Genomic DNA, 22778 nt, shown 5'->3' with positions numbered 1-22778 from the left:
AAATTACAGAGTTCAGAAACAGTGCATATTTGGACATTTTCGAAATTGGGAATACTCATACTTGCATGACAATTATTGGTCATTTTTCAAAATGACTTTTTTTTTACACAATGTCTTTCATTTGGAAGCGAGTAATGCATCAAAAATCAATAGGTAATAACAGTTGCTTTACAAATCTGAACTACCCTAAGTCTCCCGCTAAAAATGGTACCTCACTTGTGTGGGTAGGCATAGTGCCCACGACAGGAAGTGGCTCAAAACCTAAGGTGAACACACCACATTTTCACACTGAAAATTTACACTTTTTTTGCGAAGAGTCTAGCTGTAGTCTTTGAACCCTAGCCCTGCCGGCACCTAGGGAAACCTAGCAAACCTATACATTTTTGAAAACTAGACACCCAGGGGAATCCAGGATGGGGTGACTTGAGTGCCTCCCACCATGGTCTGTTACCCAGAATCCCTTGCAAACGTAAACAATTCACAAAAAAAAACACATTTTCTCCACATTTCCATGATGGAAAGTTCTGGAATCTGCGTGGATCCACAAATTTCCACCCACCCCGCGTTCCCCAAAGTCCTCCGAGAAAAATGGTACCTCACTTGTGCGGGTCGGCATAGTGTCCGCGACAGAAAACGGCGCAAAACGCAACGTGGTCACACCTCAAGTTTGCAGTGAAAAATGACCCCTTTTTTGGCAAAGTGACTAGCTGTAGTTTTTAAACCCTAGCCCTGCCGGCACCTAGGGAAACCTAGCAAACCTATACATTTTTGAAAACTAGACACCCAGGGGAATTCAGGATGGGGTGACTTGACTGCCTCTCACCATGGTCTGCTACCCAGAATCCCTTGCAAACATAAAAAATTGACAAAAAAAACAAATTTTCCCCATATTTCTGTGATGGAAAGTTCTGGAATCTGCGTGGATCCACAAATTTCCACCCTCCCTGCGTTCCCCAAAGTCCTACGAGAAAAATGGTACCTCACTTGTGCGGGTCGGCATAGTGCCCGGGACAGGAAACGGTGCAAAATGCAACGTGGTCACACCTCAATTTTGCAGTGAAAAATGACCCTTTTTTGGCAAAGTGACTAGCTGTAGTTTTTTAACCCTAGCTCTGCCGGCACCTAGGGAAACCTAGCAAACCTATACATTTTTGAAAACTAGACACCCAGGGGAATCCAGGATGGGGTGACCTGACTGCCTCCCACCATGGTCTGTTACCCAGAATCCCTTGCAAACGTAAAAAATTGACAAACAAAAAAACACATTTTCCCCACATTTCTGTGTTGGAAAGTTCTGGAATCTGCGTGGATCCACACATTTCCACCCACCCCACGTTCCCCAAAGTCCTACGAGAAAAATGGTACCTCACTTGTGCGGGTCGGCCTAGTGCCCGCGACAGGAAATGGCGCAAAACGCAGCGTGGTCACACCTCAATTTTGCAGTGAAAAATGACCCTTTTTGGCAAAGTGACGAGCTGTAGTTTTTTAACCCTAGCCCTGCCGGCACCTAGGGAAACCTAGCAAACCTATACATTTTTGAAAACTAGACACCCAGGGGAATCCAGGATGGGGTGACTTGACTGCCTCCCACCATGGTCTGTTACCCAGAATCCCTTGCAAACGTAAAAAATTGACAAAAAAAACACTTTTTCCCCACATTTCTGTGATGGAAAGTTCTGGAATCTGCGTGGATCCACAAATTTCCACCCACCCCGTGTTCCCCAAAGTCCTACGAGAAAAATGGTACCTCACTTGTGCGGGTCGGCCTAGTGCCCGCGACAGGAAACGGCGCAAAACGCAACGTAGTCACACCTCAATTTTGCAGTGAAAAATGACCCTTTTTTGGCAAAGTGACGAGCTGTAGTTTTTGAACCCTAGCCCTGCCGGCACCTAGGGAAACCTAGCAAACTGACTCACCTTCCACCTTGCTCCACGCCGGACTACGACTACGACCAGCACATCGAGGAGGGCGGGACTGCGAGGACCAGCTCTCACAGCGCCTGGAGAAGCAGCGGCGCAGCTGGGTCCTCTTCCAAGCCCCTCCCCTTACTAACGAAGCAGCGGCTCGCGGCCCCCGCTTCGCGGGGGCCGCTCGCGCATATAAATTGGAGTGGACACTTGATTCCTCTGTGCCCTGACTCACCTTCCACCTTGCTCCACGCCGGAATACGACTACGACCAGCACATCGAGGAGGGCGGGACTGCGAGGACCAGCTCTCACAGCGCCTGGAGAAGCAGCGGCGCAGCTGGGTCCTCTTCCAAGCCCCTCCCCTTAGCCATTAAAGCTCTACATATACCGCACTAACACCCGCGCTAGCGGAACACGTGCAGAACGAAGAGCGGAGCTAAGACTGGGCAAAGAGCGGGCCGTTTGAGGCCATTCGAGGACGGCCGAGGTACGGCCAAGGCCCCACCGTGCTACCAATCCCTGCATTTAGTACTGGAAAATCTGCATGAGAATGTCGGCCAGGGAAACTAGAAGCAGATCTAATCGGGCCGCTGGAGCGCCGAAAGGCCCCTTAGACACCTACTTTGCTAAAGCTGGTTCTCTAATCATTGACGAAATTTCCATCCTTGAACGGCGAATATCCCAGGAAATTGACTGGGTTAGAAGATCCTCGCTAGGGCCCTTGGCACTTGCTACCACGCCTGAACAATCTGTTGCCCCAAACATGGTAGACCCCGGAGGATCAAATGTTACTCCTGATTTAGCTGAGCAGTGCAGTCCTATTTTAAATACCACTGACTGCGAGATGTCCGATATCACGGAATTAAGCATCATGCCTCTCCCTTCCGCCAGAACGCCATCACTTCCCTTGAAGGGGACTCCAACCCTCCCTACCGGTGACATAATCACCGACAATCCTATCTCCACCTTAGATTTAACACGGAGGTCAAGGGAGGGGGCAATACCGAAAAAGAAATCCCCAAAAAAGGTTGGCTCCTTCGGCGGACGCAAGGTGAATGCTCCCAAGTGTTCTACCAAAAACGATTCGTCCCACAAGATCCCAAAATCTAAGTCATTAAGGCAACCTGGGCAAAATGGGGCATCATCTGCTAAAAATATGCCTGTGCCACCCCCCACTTCTAATTGTACAACAGGGAATGAGGTACCCACTCTCTTGGATATCCTAATCCTCCTAAGGGAAATTCTTAATCCCTTGGAGGCTCGCATCTCCAAGATAGAGTCACTTCTAGTGAAAATTCACACGGGTCTATTATCTACAGTAGAGGGGAATGAGTCTTCTAATGGCAAGACTAACAAGGAGAGGGATAATAATTTTGAACACCCACCCCCATCTATCCATATTCCAACGCAACAACCTTCTGCATGTACATCAGGGAAATCCTTACCACTCAATCCAATTAGCGCTAACACAATTCGACAAGAAGCCTCGGCTCCTCCCCCTCCAGAGACACCAACGCTGGCCCCACAGCACAGGATAGTTAATCTCCCACCTCAAGCTAATCCATACGTGGTGATTCTGGCAGGTATTCCGGAACTAACCACTTCTTCCGGAGAATCAGTGGGAGCACTAAAAAATAAAATTATACACTGGTTGTCCATTAACAGACCTTTGCCTGAGGGCTCACATAGCGAGGTTCTTATGGTGAGAAGAACACCCTGGATAGGCTCCACTAGGAAGTCTATCCAGGGTGACTGTGTAGTGATAAACTTCAGGGACCCTGCCACTGTTAAGTATATCTGTAGTTGGCCCCGGAACACGCAGGGGTCGCTAATTCAAACACTCCCCCTGTCTTTCTTTTATCCCTCAAAGGGATGTGAGGGGGAGGGAGAGGGAGAGGGATGGGAACTTGTGTCTAGCAGAAGGAACTGGAGGAGGAGATCTATTGTACAAAAAATTCACCCTATTCCTAGAATTATGAGGGATGACTATTTTCCAACATACAATAGGTTTAGTTATTTAGATAGAGTGGACTGACTGGATAGGCAAAACTCAGGGGAGGTGGAGAATCGCAACAGCCCCCCACTACACGTTGCCCCACCTGACATTTCTACCCAGATTATTGGACTCCAGCAGACGCAAACGAATCTGCATTCCTGTGAAGTGTCTCCTACTGAATCTAGTGGTGCGGTGCTGGGGAGCCTTGCACAAGACCAACCCCTTGCCAACCCGAATGTAAATCCCATGGACACTATACCACTATCTCCCAACCTAGGGAATATCAAAGTTCCCCTTTTAAATATTTTATCCTGGAACGTGGCAGGTTTGTCCAACAAATTAAATTGCCCGGCTTGGAATACCTTCATAGAGAATAGGAACATCTGTTTGTTCCAAGAAACCTGGCTGAGGGAAGATTTTACTCGCACTGGCTTCGCTGTTTTTTCGAAGAATGCTAAATGGTGTGGCAAGGGCCGCCCAACTGGCGGTCTGGCAATCGGGATAGCTACAGACCTAGGCTGCAGGGCTGCCCCGTTGACATTAAATTCGGAGGATATTTTGGCCGTACTCCTAGAATGGCCAGACTTGTACCGTTTCTTGGTAATAATGTCTATTCAAGGCCAGTTAGTTTTTCGAAAGAATCAAGTACTATTGATGAGCTTGATCTTGCCCTTAACACAATCCCTGAAGGCGTCCCCTACATAATAGGAGGAGATCTTAACTGCCATTTTGAGCCCCTTATGGGCTCATCAGATAGCTTGACCAAGGAGGAGGACCTTGTTTGGTCTATACCCCCCTCCCAGCTACCGGCCCCAAGAGCCTGGTCTCCTCTGGCGTTGCAAATCTCATCACTTACTTTTAAACACGGACTTAGGGCCTGCAACGGAAGGTTACCATCAGACATACCTCCAAAATGTACCTTTCACAGGGGAAATATAACATCAAACCTCGATTACATTCTGGTCCCACTGGCATTATGGGCAAAGTTAAGTGACTTTCGTATATTGCTAAGAGAGGATAGTGACCATAATGCTCTGGAGCTTGAGCTTCTTTGCGCGGGTCTTGAACCCTTGAAAAAGAATGGAGAGTCTCCAGATGCTGGGTTACTTCTTTCCAACAATAGGCGAAGAATAAAATGGGAGACGATACTAACGAAACAAGGGTTGCTCCCCAAGTTGTACTCCTTAGTTACCCCCTTGTTAGAGAAGGCTCAAGTCTTAAATAGTGGCACTAGCATGATGGGTCTATTCACGGAGCTGGGTGAGCTACATGCAGATCTCACCACATCTGTGCCAGAAATTCTAACTAGCAATCCCCACAGGGCCCGTGTGACTACTATTGGTCCCCTCTGGTACAATTCCACCTGTAGGAAGGCCAAAAGTGACCTCCTATTTCTAATAAAGAATGGACATGACCGGGACGAAATTAGCGAACAAAGGAAGGCATACAAATTCTTAATTAAGAATGCAAAGCTAGAATGGGAACAGGAAAAGTGGGAGAAATTAACAAAACATCTGGCGTGCAGAGACATAAGGAAATTTTGGCGCTGTGTAAACACAGGCTCAGAAGAGCTGGTCTCTGCGGTCGAACCCAACATTTCAGCTAAATCCTGGCAGGACCATTTCCAGTCCCTATATATGCCATCAGAGGGGACGGTGATCGATCCTGTCCAGGCACAAACAAGTATACCCTTGAGTTCGTCCCTATCCCTCTCACTTAAAGAAGTCAAAGTAGCCATTATGGGTCTGGCGTCAGGAAAGGCACCGGGTTTGGATGGCCTTCCGGGAGACCTGTTTAAACAGGAACCTGAAGTATGGGCACCATATTTTGTGTTTTTATTTAATTCTATTCTAAAGGGCATGAAGCTTCCTGATACTTGGCTGGGAGCAGAGATCGTCCCAATTTTCAAAAAGGGTTCGCCTCTGCTCCCAGCCAACTACAGACCAATTAGTCTCATAGACGTCTCCCAAAAATTATTTGGGAGACTGATTCTCAATCACTTACAAGAGTGGATAGATGAATCAAACATCTTGAGCACATATCAGGCTGGCTTTAGGAGGAAAGTCTCCACCATTGATCAGATTTTTAGATTAAATTGTATTCATTGGAAAACTGTTTTAATAGAAGGTGGCACTTTGTATACTATTTTCGTTGACTTACGTGCCGCATTTGATTTAGTCCCTCGGGACAAACTTTGGGGCGTTCTGGATGACATGGGGGTTCCCAACGATATATTAGTCATCTTAAAAAGACTCCACTCGGGGAATTATGCAAGGGTGAGGTTTGGAAGGGGGGGCACCTTGACTGACCGATTCCCCGTTGACAGGGGGGTTAGACAGGGCTGTGTGCTGGCGCCGACTCTGTTCTGCCTCTTTGTCAACGGGGTGATCGATCATTTAAATGCGCTGGAAAACATTGATGCTCCTAGACTCGGAGGCACAGGGGTACCTGTTATTCTCTTTGCAGATGACACCCTGTTGCTCTCAAAGTCTCCAATGGGCATCCAGCGGATCCTTGATGGATTCGCAAATTTCTGTGCGATCCGGGGGTTGGAGATCAATGCTTCGAAGACCAAGTACATGATCTTCAACCCCCCCAAGAAATTACGTCCCAACTCCACACTAGGACCCATCAGGCTGGAAAGGGTCTCCAAATTTGAATACCTTGGGATAACACTAAATGAGTCTATGACTTGGGACTCCCATTGCACTAAGGCTAGACTCAAACTAACCCAAATGACAGGTGGTCTGGCAAGGATGTCCCGTGGTTTGACATATCAGCCACTTTCTTCTCGGCTACAGATCTACAGGATGCAAGCTAAAGGGGCAGTGATTTATGGTGCTGAATTATGGGGGCATTCTGCCACCCATACTCTCCAGGTCACTGAGAACAATTTTATCAGACAACTAGCAGGGCTCCCGTCCAGCACCCCTCTTTTACCACTGAGACTGGACTTAGGCCTAAGACCGATTTTGGAAGAATTAAGTTTGAAACCGCTATTGTATTGGCAGAGACTATGGTCGGTACCAGAACTGTCTAATTTCAGAGCCGAGCTTCAGGAAATAATGAAACTGAGCAATCCTGTACGGTTTCCTTGGCTCAGACATGTCAAACAAATATGTGAGGCAGTGGGCAGGCAAAATCTATGGTCCGACCCAGAAAATATCTGCCCCGGAATTTCACGAAAGTCTCTCTCAAAAGTCTATTATGAATTTCAACTGCGCACTAACACAACCAATGCAGAGGAGAGATCTTTGACTGGCAAATTCTTGGAGGTAAAAGACTTATATATGCAGGAGGATGTTCTTGACAATATTGCGCCCCCAATTTCCAGGAAACTTTTTCTGCAGTGGCGGTATGGCACCCTTCCTCTTAAAGCGCACACTGCACGATGGACAAATGTTGAGAGCTCACTCCAATGCCCAGCGTGCGACTATTGGAGGGAATGCGACTTACACATAATATTCTTCTGTCCAGCATACAGGAAAGCAAGAAACTACTGGCTTGTTCCAATACTGAGGAATCTGGGTTTTAGGCACTATCATCCAGCCTACAGGATCTTGAAAAGTGATCTGTCTGCCCCAATTGTTTTTGCACTGGCAAAATTTTTAACTTCAATGTGGCGCAGACGCACCCAGTGTATTAAGTTATTGAACGAATGATGGTTTTACAAATTGTTAAATTAACTGTAAATTTTATTGTATTCCAATGATATGAATTTCTTTTATGCTGTAATTCTTTTATGGTCCAAGCGACCGAAATAAAGAACAATTGAAATGAAATGAAACCTAGCAAACCTATACATTTTTGAAAACTAGACACCCAGGGGAATCCAGGATGGGGTGACTTGACTGCCTCCCACCATGGTCTGTTACCCAGAATCCCTTGCAAACGTAAAACATTGACAAAAAAAACACATTTTCACCACATTTCTGTGAAGGAAAGTTCTGGAATCTGTGTGGATCCACAAATTTGCACCCACCCAACGTTCCCCAAAGTCTTACGAGAAAAATGGTACCTCACTTGTGCGGGTCGGCATAGTGGCTGCGACAGGAAACGGCACAAAACGCAACGTGGTCACACCTCAATTTTGCTGTGAAAAATGACCCTTTTTTGGAAAAGTGACGAGCTGTCGTTTTTGAACCCTAGCCCTGCCGGTACCTAGGGAACCTAGCAAACCTATACATTTTTTAAAACTAGACACCCAGGGGAATCCAGGATGGGGTGACTTGACTGCCTCCCACCATGGTCTGTTACCAGAATCCCTTGCAAACGTAAAAAATTGACAAACAAAAAACACATTTTCACCACATTTCTGTGATGGAAAGTTCTGGAATCTGCGTGGATCCACAAATTTACACCCACCTAACGTTCCCCAAAGTCTTACGAGAAAAATGGTACCTCACTTGTGCGGGTCGGCATAGTGGCCGCGACAGGAAACGGCGCAAAACGCAACGTGGTCACACCTCAATTTTGCAGTGAAAAATGACCCTTTTTTGGCAAAGTGACTAGCTGTAGTTTTTGAACCCTAGCCCTGCCGGCACCTAGGGAAACCTAGCAAACCTATACATTTTTGAAACCTAGACACCCAGGGGAATCCAGGATGGGGTGACTTGAGTGCCTCCCACCATGGTCTATTACCCAGAATCCCTTGCAAACATAAAAAATTGACAAAAAAATCACATTTTCTCCACATTTCTGTGATGGAAAGTTCTGGAATCTGCGTGGATCCACAAATTTCCACCCACCCCGTATTCCCCAAAGTCCTACGAGAAAAATGGTACCTCACTTGTGCGGGTCGGCATAGTGCCCGTGACAGGAAACGGCGCAAAACGCAACGTGGTCTCACCTCAATTTGGCAGTGAAAAATGACCCTTTTTTTGGCAAAGTGACGAGCTGTGGTTTTTGAACCCTAGCCCTGCCCGCACCTAGGGAAACCTAGCAAACCTATACATTTTTTAAAACTAGACACCCAGGGGAATCCAGGATGGGGTGACTTGACTGCCTCCCACCATGGTCTGCTACCCAGAATCCCTTGCAAACGTAAAAAATTGACAAAAAAAACACATTTTCCCCATATTTCTGTGATGGAAAGTTCTGGAATCTGCGTGGATCCACAAATTTCCATGCACCCCGCATTCCCCAAAGTCCTACGAGAAAAATGGTACTTCACTTGTGCGGGTCGGCATAGTGCCCGCGACAGGAAACGGCGCAAAACACAACGTGGTCACACCTCAATTTGGCAGTGAAAAATGACCCTTTTTTTGGCAAAGTGACGAGCTGTAGTTTTTGAACCCTAGCCCTGCCGGCAGCTAGGGAGACCTAGCAAATCTATACATTTTTGAAAACTAGACACCCAGGGGAATCCAGGATGGTAGACTTGACTGCCTCCCACCATGGTCTGTTACCCAGAATCCCTTGCAAACGTAAAAAATTGACAAAAAAACCACATTTTCCCGACATGTCTGTGATGGAAAGTTCCGGAATCTGCGTGGATCCACAAATTTCCACCCACCCCGCGTTCCCCAAAGTCCTACGAGAAAAATGGTACCTCACTTGTGTGGGTTGGCATAGTGCCCGCGACAGGAAACGGCGCAAAACGCAACGTGGTCACTCCTCAATTTTGCAGTGAAAAATGACCCTTTTTTGGCAAAGTGACGAGCTGTAGTTTTTGAACCCTAGCTCTGCCGGCACCAAGGGAAACCTACCAAACCCATGCATTTCTGAAAACTAGACACCCGTCGGCTTCCAGGGAGGTATGGCTTGCATGGATCCCCCAACGTTTCCTTACCCAGAATCCCCTGCAAACCTCAATTTTTGCTGAAAAAATCACTTTTTTCACACATTTTGGGGTGGAAAAGATGTGGCATCACCGGGCTCACACAAATTTACCACCACCCAGCGTTCCCCCAGGTCTCCCGGTTAAAATGGGGCCTCACTTGTGTGGGAGGCCCAAGTACCCGCGGCAGGCAAGGGCCCAAAACGTAGTGAGGCGACATCAAAATAGCCTATCGCAAAACCACCTGGTTTTGCAAGGGGGGTCACTTGGGTTTTTGGCCCGGTGCTCGGCGGCCATCTAGGGAAACCTACCAATCCCATACATTTCTGAAAACGAGACACCCGGCGGCTTCCAGGGAGGTATGGCTTGCGTGGATCCCCCAACTTTTCCTTACCCAGAATCCCCTGCAAACCTCAATTTTAGCAGAAAAATCACTTTTTTCACACATTTTGGGGTGGGAAAGTTGTGGCATCACCGGGCTCACACAAATTTACCACCACCCAGCATTCCCCCAGGTCTCCCGGTAAAAATGGTGCCTCACTTGTGTGGGACGCCCAAGTACCCGCGGCAGGCAAGGGCCCAAAACATAGTGAGCCGACATCAAAATGGCCTATCGCAAAACCACCTGGTTTTGCAAGGGGGGTCACTTTGGTTTTTGGCCCGGTGCTCGGCGGCCATCTAGGGAAACCTACCAAACCCATGCATTTCTGAAAACTAGACACCCGGTGGCTTCCAGGGAGGTATGGCTTGCGTGTATCCCCCAACGTTTCCTTACCCAGAATCCCCTGCAAACCTCAATTTTGGCTGAAAAAATCACTTTTTTTCACACATTTTGGGGTGGGAAAGTTGTGGCATCACCGGGCTCACACAAATTTACCACCACCCAGCGTTCCCCCAGGTCACCCGGTAAAAATGGTGCCTCACTTGTGTGGGAGGCCCAAGTACCCGCAGCAGGAAAGGGCCCAAAACGTAGTGAGGCGACATCAAAATGGCCTATCGCAAAACCACCTGGTTTTGCCTGGTGGGTCACTTTGGTTTTTGGCCCGGTGCTCGGCGACCATCTAGGGAAACCTACCAAACCCACACATTTCTGAAAACTAGACACCCGGCGGCTTCCAGGGAGGTATGGCTTGCGTGGATCCACCAACGTTTCCTTACCCAGAATCCCCTGCAAACCTCAATTTTAGCTGAAAAAAATCACTTTTTTCACACATTTTGGGGTGGGAAAGTTGTGGCATCACCGGGCTCACACAAATTTACCACCACCCAGCGTTCCCCCAGGTCTCCCGGTAAAAATGGTGCCACACTTGTGTGGGAGGCCCAAGTACCCGCGGCAGGCAAGGGCCCAAAACGTAGTGAGGCGACATCAAAATGGCCTATCGCAAAACCACCTGGTTTTGCCTGGTGGGTCACTTTGGTTTTTGGCCCGGTGCTCGGCGACCATCTAGGGAAACCTACCAAACCCACACATTTCTGAAAACTAGACACCCGGCGGCTTCCAGGGAGGTATGGCTTGCGTGGATCCCCCAACGTTTCCTTACCCAGAATCCCCTGCAAACCTCAATTTTAGCAGAAAAAATCACTTTTTTCACACATTTTGGGGTGGGAAAGTTGTGGCATCACCGGGCTCACACACATTTACCACCACCCAGCGTTCCCCCAGGTCTCCCAGTAAAAATGGTGCCTCACTTGTGTGGGAGGCCCAAGTACCCACGGCAGGCAAGGGCCCAAAACGTAGTGAGGCGACATCAAAATGGCCTATCGCAAAACCACCTGGTTTTGCCTGGTGGGTCACTTTGGTTTTTGGCCCGGTGCTCGGCGGCCATCTAGGGAAACCTACCAAACCCACACATTTCTGAAAACTAGACACCCGGCGGCTTCCAGGGAGGTATGGCTTGCGTGGATCCCCCAACGTTTCCTTACCCAGAATCCCCTGCAAACCTCAATTTTAGCAGAAAAAATCACTTTTTTCATACATTTTGGGGTGGGAAAGTTGTGGCATCACTGGGCTCACACAAATTTACCACCACCCAGCGTTCCCCCAGGTCTCCCGGTACAAATGGTGCCTCACTTGTGTGGGAGGCCCAAGTACCCGCGGCAGGCAAGGGCCCAAAACGTAGTGAGGCGACATCAAAATAGCCTATCGCAAAACCACCTGGTTTTGCAAGGGGGGTCACTTGGGTTTTTGGCCCGGTGCTCGGCGGCCATCTAGGGAAACCTACCAATCCCATACATTTCTAAAAACTAGACACCCGGCGGCTTCAAGGGAGGTATGGCTTGCGTGGATCCCCCAACGTTTCCTTACCCAGAATCCCCTGCAAACCTCAATTTTAGCAGAAAAATCACTTTTTTCACACATTTTGGGGTGGGAAAGTTGTGGCATCACCGGGCTCACACAAATTTACCACCACCCAGCGTTCCCCCAGGTCTCCCGGTAAAAATGGTGCCTCACTTGTGTGGGACGCCCAAGTACCCGCGGCAGGCAAGGGCCCAAAACGTAGTGAGCCGACATCAAAATGGCCTATCGCAAAACCACCTGGTTTTGCAAGGGGGGGCACTTTGGTTTTTGGCCCGGTGCTCGGCGGCCATCTAGGGAAACCTACCAAACCCATGCATTTCTGAAAACTAGACACCCGGCGGCTTCCAGGGAGGTATGGCTTGCGTGGATCCACCAACGTTTCCTTACCCAGAATCCCCTGCAAACCTCAATTTTAGCTGAAAAAAATCACTTTTTTCACACATTTTGGGGTGGGAAAGTTGTGGCATCACCGGGCTCACACAAATTTACCACCACCCAGCGTTCCCCCAGGTCTCCCGGTAAAAATGGTGCCACACTTGTGTGGGAGGCCCAAGTACCCGCGGCAGGCAAGGGCCCAAAACGTAGTGAGGCGACATCAAAATGGCCTATCGCAAAACCACCTGGTTTTGCCTGGTGGGTCACTTTGGTTTTTGGCCCGGTGCTCGGCGACCATCTAGGGAAACCTACCACACCCACACATTTCTGAAAACTAGACACCCGGCGGCTTCCAGGGAGGTATGGCTTGCGTGGATCCCCCAACGTTTCCTTACCCAGAATCCCCTGCAAACCTCAATTTTAGCAGAAAAAATCACTTTTTTCACACATTTTGGGGTGGGAAAGTTGTGGCATCACCGGGCTCACACACATTTACCACCACCCAGCGTTCCCCCAGGTCTCCCAGTAAAAATGGTGCCTCACTTGTGTGGGAGGCCCAAGTACCCGCGGCAGGCAAGGGCCCAAAACGTAGTGAGGCGACATCAAAATGGCCTATCGCAAAACCACCTGGTTTTGCCTGGTGGGTCACTTTGGTTTTTGGCCCGGTGCTCGGCGGCCATCTAGGGAAACCTACCAAACCCACACATTTCTGAAAACTAGACACCCGGCGGCTTCCAGGGAGGTATGGCTTGCGTGGATCCCCCAACGTTTCCTTATCCAGAATCCCCTGCAAACCTCAATTTTAGCAGAAAAAATCACTTTTTTCATACATTTTGGGGTGGGAAAGTTGTGGCATCACTGGGCTCACACAAACTTACCACCACCCAGCGTTCCCCCAGGTCTCCCGGTACAAATGGTGCCTCACTTGTGTGGGAGGCCCAAGTACCCGCGATAGGCCATTTTGATGTCGCCTCACTACGTTTTGGGCCCTTGCCTGTCGCGGGTACTTGGGCCTCCCACACAAGTGAGGCACAATTTGTACCGGGAGACCTGGGGGAACGCTGGGTGGTGGTAAATTTGTGGGAGCCCCAAAATGTGTGAAAAAAGTGATTTTTTCAGCTAAAAATGAGGTTTGCAGGGGATTCTGGGTAAGGAAACTTTGCGGGATCCACGCAAGCCATACCTCCCTGGAAGCCGCCGGGTGTCTAGTTTTCAGAAATGTGTGGGTTTGGTAGGTTTCCCTAGATGGCCGCCGAGCACTGGGCCAAAAACCAAAGTGACCCACCAGGCAAAACCAGGTGGTTTTGCGATAGGCCATTTTGATGTTGCCTCACTACGTTTTGGGCCCTTGCCTGCCGCGGGTACTTGGGCCTCCCACACAAGTGATGCACCATTTTTACCGGGAGACCTGGGGGAACGCTGGGTGGTGGTAAATTTGTGTGAGCCCGGTGATGCCACAACTTTCCCACCCCAAAATGTGTGAAAAAAGGGATTTTTTCAGCTAAAAATGAGGTTTGCAGGGGATTCTGGGTAAGGAAACGTTGGGGGATCCACACAAGCCATACCTCCCTGGAAGCCGCCGGGTGTCTAGTTTTCAGAAATGTGTGGTTTTGGTAGGTTTCCCTAGATGGCCGCCGAGCACCGGGCCAAAAACCAAAGTGACCCCCTTGCAAAACCAGATTAACTATTGTTCCTACAGCGTGAAAATTTTGGAATAATATTGCAAAGAAAATGTGGCAGACATTTTGAGGTTTGCAGGACATTGGGGATAAAAAAAACTTTTTGAATTCACAAGAGAGACATCACCATGAACTCCCATGGGTTTTCGACAATATCTACAGTTGGTGGGTTATTCTTGCAAGGAAAGTGTACCTTGGTAGAGAGACTAAAGACAAAGATTCCTGCACAACCATCTATTCCTCAAACACACACACATACTGGTTGGATTTGGCACGAGGGCGAGTCATCGTTCAGTGTATTAAATTTTATTAACAAGAGATTTCACAAAAATGAAATGCACTGTCAATAATTAAATACACAAAAAACAAACCAATGACTCGCAGCTCGTGAGCTGTAAAGCCACGTCAAGGCACCAACCACTTTACAAGCCATTCACACACCTTTCATACGTGATACAAACAAGACCATTCGCACCACCAGGCACAAAAGCAACACATTACAAAATTCACCAAAAAGGGACAAGGTACACCCTGCTTCAGAAAGACAAATATCACTGCACAGCCATCTAATCCGCAAGCACACACACATACTGGTTGGATTTGGCACGAGGGTGAGTGATGGTTCAGTAGATACAATTGTATTAGCAAATAATTTCACAGAAATGAAATGCACTGGTAATAATTGAAAGGGCGAGAAACTGAACCATTGACTCACAGCTCGTGAGCTGTAAAGCCACGACAAGGCACCAACCTCTTTACAGGCCATTCATACACCTTTCATACGTGTGAGACATACAAAACCATTCACACCGCCAGCCGCGGGCCCATCACATAACAAAACTCACACCAGCACACAGCGCCATTCAAGGGCCCATCACTTTCACACGCCCACAATCCAGACACAGCAACTACACAGGCTGATGGATTGCGTGGAGTAGCACTCAGCTAGCAGTGTGTGTAGTGACCAGCAGAAAGTCACTACTCACACACAGCCAGCCGAGCACCAGTCCACACACACCGCTAGCAGAGCGCCAGTCCACGCACACCGCTAGCCAAACACCAGTCCACGCACACCGCCAGCCAAGCACCATTCCACGCACACCGCCAGCCAAGCACCATTCCATGCACACCGCCAGCTAAGCACCAGTCCGCACACACCACCAGTTCACGCACACTGCCAGCCAAGTACCAGTCCACGCACACCGCCAGCCAAGCACCATTCCACGCACACCGCCAGCCAAGCTCCAGTCCACGCACACCACCAGCCACGCACCAGTCCACGCACACCGCCAGTCCATGCACACCGCCAGTCCACGCACACCGCCAGCCAAGCACCATTCCACGCACACCACCAACGAAGTGCCAGTCCACACACACCAACAGCCAAGCTCAAGCCTACACACACCGCCATCACATTTAGGATTTTTTTGAAAAAAATAAAAACACAAACAAATCGCAAATAGATACAAATCTTCTAACAGAAAATCAGAAACTAAATACATTGCACTAACACCAACCTTGAAACAGAATCAAATTATCCAAAGAATACAGACCAGGCAGTTCACTTTACCACTCATGAATGCTCCCAAAAATTCTTTCGCGTGTGGTACGCTCTAAAACAAGCAGGGACACACAGTGCAGGATGAGAAGGACAGTCGGGGCAGTACATACGACTCTCCTTCCGCAAACCTCTTCGCCAACAGACTCTACATCTCCTACTGGGAAAATCTTTTGAGGGTGTGGGAGGAATGTGATCTGGACAGTGGCGATCTTTCAATCTAGCAACATCCCCCATCACTCCAACTCTAGGAACACTTGCCTGTTCCACTACAACAAGGCTGCCTATTACAGACTCCTGAAACTTAGCAAAAGTCATCTTTGACTCAGGGCAAGAATCCTGGAACACAACAAAAGCATTAAACATTGCCAAGTGGAAAAGATGGATAGCCAACTTCTTGTACCAAATGTAAGCCTTACGAAGAGCAGTGTAAGGTTCCAACCTCTGATCTACTCTGTCAACACCACCCATGTGCCTATTGTAGTCTAAAATGCACACAGGTTTGCGCGCTTCAGCGACCTGACCCCAAACAGTCACAGGTGCAGTGCTTTCATCATGGATGGTAGTCAGCATGTAGACATCTCTCTTGTCTGAAAACTTCACAGCAAGAAGCTCCTGGCAACGCAACGCACTGCACTGTCCCCGCACAAGCTTTTGACAAACAAGTTCTTTCGGGAAACCTTTACGGTTAGAGCGGATTGTGCCACAAGCAACAGTGTCCACTTTGGCTAATTCCCTGAACAACCGCACACCAGTGTAGAAGTTATCTACATATAAATGGTGGCCTTTGTTAAAAAATCCTCTACCAAGTTCCCAAACAATTCTCTCAGTCACTCCAAAAGTGGACGGACAACCAGGGAGGTTAATCCTAGATTCCTTACCGGTGTACACCCTGAAATTAGAGACATATCCAGTCCTACTTTCACACAGCATATACAGCTTTATTCCATAGCATGCCCTCTTACTAGGAATGTATTGCCTAAAAACCAAGGGGCCCTTGAACAACACCAAAGACTCATCCACTGCAATTTCTTTCCCAGGGGCATAAATCTCAGAAAATCGATCAACAAAGTGATCAAGGACAGGCCTAATCTTAAAAAGACGGTCACAGTCAGGGTGATCTCGTGGCAACGCTATACCATTATCAACAAAATGCATCATCCGAAGCAGAAGCAAATACCTGTCACGACTCATGACTGCCGGAAAAATAGACGTTGCCATCAAGGGACTGCTAGACCAATATGAAGACATTGATGGCTTCCTTAGCAAGCCCATCAAAAAAGTTAAACCCAAGAACTTCTTCATCTCTTCAACATTTGTGGGAGTCCACCGGGTAGCTCTAGAGTAGGGCCCAAGTCTGGCACTGTTGTCCCTCAAAAACTGTTCGGCATACAAATTAGTCTGCTCAACAATCTCTGACAAAAGCACATCGTCCATAAACAACTGAAAAAAATGTACCGGCAAAAAGTTTTCAGTATTCACTCTAGACCCTGGAACACAAGTAAACTCTGGCAATGGCGGCTGCACCATGCCAGGGGCAACCCAGAGGTCATCACTTTCAAAGTGAAGCCTTGCAGCCCCAGCCTGCAGCCCAGATGCCTCTTGCCGCACTACACCAACGGGAAGCTTTGCAGCCCCAGGCTGCAGCCCAGATGCCTCTTGCCGCACTATCGGCACATCAGTCTCCTCCTCTAACACAGGCACTTCATCCGCACTAAGAGTATCTTCATCATCCGATGACTCCATACGGAGAGACAACTCACTGCCAGAATCGTCCCCTGCCTCCTCTCCCTCAGATGCAGAGTCAGTCTCTGAACCACGGTCAGAGGAAGACTCAAACAGCAAACCAACAACCTGCTGAGCAGTAATCCTGTGGCTAGCCATTATACTTACTGAGATAGAAGACTGCACAAACAAGTCAACAACTACCAACAATGTGTAAACCAAGTAAGTAAAGAAATGTGTACCTTTATCACAAAGATCAATGTACTCAAAAACTATACAATCCGATTACAAGAGACAGCTGCACTCACCAGAAGCCAACTCTGCAGTGACACAGCAAAAACCAACGATATCAAACTAGAAAGAAGAAAAAAAAACAAATTACTCACAAGACAACAAAATACACATCGAGCACCAATGCAAAAAGTTTTGACACTCAAAAAACAAACATACTGCTATTATTACACAATTTGCAAAAAAAATTCATGCAGAGAAATCAAACACATTTACATTGTACAAAAAAGAGTCTCTTACCAAACTACACAAACAGCAGAACCACCAGTAACAACACGGCAAACTGAAAAGAGCAAAAGCCTTCACCTAGAACAAAAAAGTAAAAAAAAAACATTACTATTGCAATTCACAAAAAATATAACAATAAACATTATAACATGCTATGTTACTACCCAAATGGTCAATCGGGTTATGTGCCAGGTGGGTCAGAAAACAGCAGGAAAAAAAAAGGCTACTCTGTCCCGGGGCGGGTGGGCCAAATACATATTATACAAATTGCCCCCTGGAAGCGACTCTTGCCAAAGGGGTCACTTCCATTTTTATTTACACTAATTCCCTGGTGTCTAGTGGGCTTTTCTGCCCCCCCCCCCTGGGGCCAGAAACGGACCGAAAGTCGACCGATCTGCCCCCAGGGGGGGCAGAAAAGTCTTCCAGAAAATTATGCCCCCAAGGAAGCGACCCTTGCCCAAGGGGTCGCTTCCCAAATGAATAAAACGACATCCCTGGTGTCTAGTGGGCTTTTCTGCCCCCCCCTGGGGGCAGAAACGGACCGAAAGTGGACCGATCTGCCCCAGGGGGGGCAGAAAAGTCTGAGCATAAATGATTCCCCCAGGGAAGCGACCCTTGCCAAAGGGGTCGCTTCCCAAATGAATAAAACAACATCCCTGGTGTCTAGTGGGCTTTTCTGCCCCCCCTGGGGACAGAAACGGACCAAAAGTGGACCGATCTGCCCCCAGGGGGCGCAGAAAAGTCTGAGCATAAATGATTCCCCCAGGGAAGCGGCCCTTGCCCAAGGGGTCGCTTCCCAAATCAATAAAACAACATCCCTGGTGTCTAGTGGGCTGGGGGCAGAAACAGACCGAAAGTGGACCGATCTGCCCCCAGGGGGGGCAGAAAAGTCTGAGCATAAATGTTTCCCCCTGGGAAGCGACCCTTGCCCAAGGGGTCGCTTCCCATATCAATAAAACGACATCCCTGGTGTCTAGTGGGCTTTTCTGCCCCCCCTGGGGGCAGAAACGGACCGAAAGTGGACCGATCTGCCCCCAGGGGGCGCAGAAAAGTCTGAGCATAAATGATTCCCCCAGGGAAGCGGCCCTTGCCCAAGGGGTCGCTTCCCAAATCAATAAAACAACATCCCTGGTGTCTAGTGGGCTGGGGGCAGAAACAGACCGAAAGTGGACCGATCTGCCCCCAGGGGGGGCAGAAAAGTCTGAGCATAAATGTTTCCCCCTGGGAAGCGACCCTTGCCCAAGGGGTCGCTTCCCATATCAATAAAATGACATCCCTGGTGTCTAGTGGGCTTTTCTGCCCCCCCTGGGGGCAGAAACGGACTGAAAGTGGACCGATCTGTTCCCGGGGGGGGGCAGAAAAGTCTGTGCAATAATTATTCCCCCTGGGAAGCGACCCTTGCCCAAGGGGTCGCTTCCCATATCAATAAAACGACATCCCTGATGTCTAGTGGGCTTTTGAAACGGACCGAAAGTGGACCGATCTGCCCCCAGGGGGAGGCAGAAAAGTCTGTGCAATAATTATTCCCCCTGGGAAGCGACCCTTGCCCAAGGGGTCGCTTCCCATATCAATAAAACGACATCCCTGGTGTCTAGTGGGCTTTTCTGCCCCCCCTGGGGGCAGAAACGGACCGAAAGTGGACCGATCTGCCCCCAGGGGGGGCAGAAAAGTCTGTGCAATAATTATTCCCCCTGGGAAGCGACCCTTGCCCAAGGGGCCGCTTCCCAAATGACAAAATGGACATCCCTGGTGTCTAGTGGGGCATCCCTGCTCCACGATCGCGACGCTGTGCGCGATCGTGGGACAGGAATGCCCAGCATTGAGACATCAGGGGAGAGGAAATACTCTTTCCTCTCCCCCGATGCCTCAAGGCCTTTGAATTCCGCCCCCCCGCCACACCACAGCAAAACACTCACCCTCCCCGTTGGACGCGCTGGAAGAAATGAATTCCAGCGCGTCCAACGCTTCCTGATGACGCCGGCGCACGCTGTGCGCGCTGACGTCATCAGGAAGCGTGGGGGGGCTCGGAGGTGGCAGCGGAAACTCGTCCACTGCCATCCCCCTCTGTGGGGGCACGATCGATGCCCCAGGGGGGGAGCGCCAGCGCTTCCCCCAGGCGCTGTGCTCATGACGGAGCGGTTCCGTCATGAGCACAGCCCAACCGATGCTCATGACGGAACCGCTCCGTCATGAGCATCGAAGGGGTTAATAAACATGTATCTTACTACATTAATGGATAGTCGACTTTTAAAAAAATGGTTATCTGATTAAAACTAAGAAATCTAGATTCTGATTACCAAATTGCTGATTTAGTCAGTCAGTCATAATCACTTAATTTCACCAGTACAAAAGATGGCATAAAAAGTATTCTGTATACGAGTATAAAAAAATAGTCCAGTTAAAACTAAATGATAAGACACACATACAACTAAAATGAGACAAAGAGTTCAAGTATACAAAATGTAAATGTTTACATTAACCTAAATTAAGGGTATTCTTTTCTCCCTTTTAAACCATACCAAGGAATATAGGCCAGAAAATAACAGGTAAACGGGTCAGATAATAGCTTTAAAAAGTGTAGGGCTGGGTGACATTGTCTGAAATTTAGGCTATGCATTAGCGGAAAGGTATACCTTTTCCTTTCCTCACTGTACAGACTGCAGAAAAACAGGAGATAAGGTTTGCATTGAGATGAATTAGAGTCACATGGGCAAACAGAAAGAGCATCTATAGAATAAGTGTTATAGGGATACCCCAACATAAGAGAAATATAATTCAATCGAAACCTCAGTAATAGGTATCTATATAGGGAATTCATAATAAAAGATAAATGTGTAAAATCAGTTGTATTTATAATCTCGACACTAAGTGATATTGTTTGACCCTAGACATAATGCAGTTGAACTCCCATCTCACTCTTCTCTGCTTTTATATCAGTAATTCTTTCAATTCAGACCTTGAAACAGTTGTATATATGATCGAATTGTCAAACATTTTGCCCGAGCCAATGGAATAAAAACTACTCTTGACAAATTGAAGCTACTTTAATTTGTGTAAGCCATTTAGCTTCAGTGAGTCGCTCAAAATTTCTTGTGATAACATTAATGGATTTCTTCTCCACACTGAATGCCACAAAAGAGGTGGAGCAGAAGATCTGATCCATAATAAAAGGAACATCCAGTTCATAGTGACAATTGTAGGAAGAGCAGGATTGAAGGACGCCTACTAAAGTTTTTGAAAAGCTATCCTCAATTCGTTGTAGAGCAGATATGCTAGTGGTTCCCCACACGGCTACCCAATACGTGGCAACATATGTCATTTTTGCTTCGTATATCTTTTTAATTTTATCTATTGGTTCAGAACCAAGCTTTTTAATGAACCTAAAAAGAGCCCAGATACTTTTTTTCCATTAAAAGCCCTCTGTTGGCCATCACGTTGTGCCACGTGTTTTTTTGATCAAATAGTTCCCCCAAATATCAACAAGTATCCACCACCTCCAGTTCTCTCCCTTCTATATTCAATCTGGACAATTTTTAAGTCTCTCTCCTGCCACAAGCACAAAAGACTTAGATTTGTTTACCCTAAGTCCTGAAATCTTCATGAATCTGGTATACGTCTCTCTCAGACTCTAAAATGCATTGCCAGTCGGTGCCTATAACACTGCATCATCTGCATACAAAAGTAACGGCACTGGGGAAAAATTTATAATAGGGACATCAATAGTGGAGCCAGCCAAAGCAGCTTTTGCAACGTTAGTGTATAATGAAAATATGAAAGGGGCGAGTACACACCCTTGCCTAACACCACAGGTGATTCCAAAGTATCTGGTACATTCGCCCACTCTCCCGTAGCGAACGCTCGCCATGGCAGAGGAAAACATCTTACAAATAAAATTAATTATGGACTTCCCTATACGCACGCCTTCCATTATTGACCATAGCTTAACGTGGGCCACCCAGTCAAAGGCAGCTCACAAGTCTATAAAGGCCATATAAAGATGGCCTTCATTAGCCGTAGTGTATTTGGCAATTAGCAGATTAAGGTTAAAACAGTGGTCAATAGTTCCTTTTCCCTTTCTAAAGCCATACAGAGTTTGAGTTAGTATGTTCCTTTCTTGAGCCCAAGCCTCTAGCCTGTTGAAGAAAAAATGGCCCATTAATTTTGCTGTACTAGGAGTGATATTCGTCTATATTTTTCGAGGTAGCCTTGCCCCCCTTTTTGTAAATTGGGATAATAACTGTCTTTTTCCAGGAGGAAGGGACACCTGTTTGAGTTAAAACATTAAACACATTGGTAAGTTGTGGAGACCATAGGTCCTGGTTAGTTAAAAAGAAATCAATTGGTACTCTGTTGGGGCCGGCTGCTCCAGATGTGCTGCAATGTTTCAAGGCTCTTTTCATTTCAGGCAGGCTAAAGAAAGGTTTATCATTGATTAGGACACCAAAAGCCCATAATTCTTCAAAACCTTTTTAAAGTGAGACACCAAAGCCTCCTCACTAACATGTAAATTTGTGGTGATCTCTGAATCATCTGTAAGAAATTGTGCATTAATTATATTCCAGAAGTCCCTACTATTCTTTAATACTGCCACCTGTTTAAGCTTATCCCAGTCTTCCTCCTTTAAAGCCCTCATCCTATTAGCTCTTGCTAATTTATAAGAGAGGCATACCAATTTTACAAAAGCCACATCTCTTGGTTTCACTGTCAGGGCGCAATGAAGGTTCTTTAATGCCTTAGTGCAGGCATCATCAAACCAGCGTGCTTCTCCCAGCACCCTACGAGTGCACGGCCAAAGAAGATTACTGTTGATTTCAACTAGAATTTGTCTGAATGCTAGTGGGGTTTCCTCAATTGATTATTGAGATTCCCTGGGAGATCTTAGCAACAGTACTACACATACATTTTGAGGTGTCAATTTTTTCCCATTTTAGGACAATCC

This window comes from Triturus cristatus, chromosome 9 (assembly GCF_964204655.1).
Source record: "Triturus cristatus chromosome 9, aTriCri1.1, whole genome shotgun sequence".
NCBI classification, from domain to species: domain Eukaryota; kingdom Metazoa; phylum Chordata; class Amphibia; order Caudata; family Salamandridae; genus Triturus; species Triturus cristatus.
Note: the sequence above shows the minus strand (reverse complement) of the source record.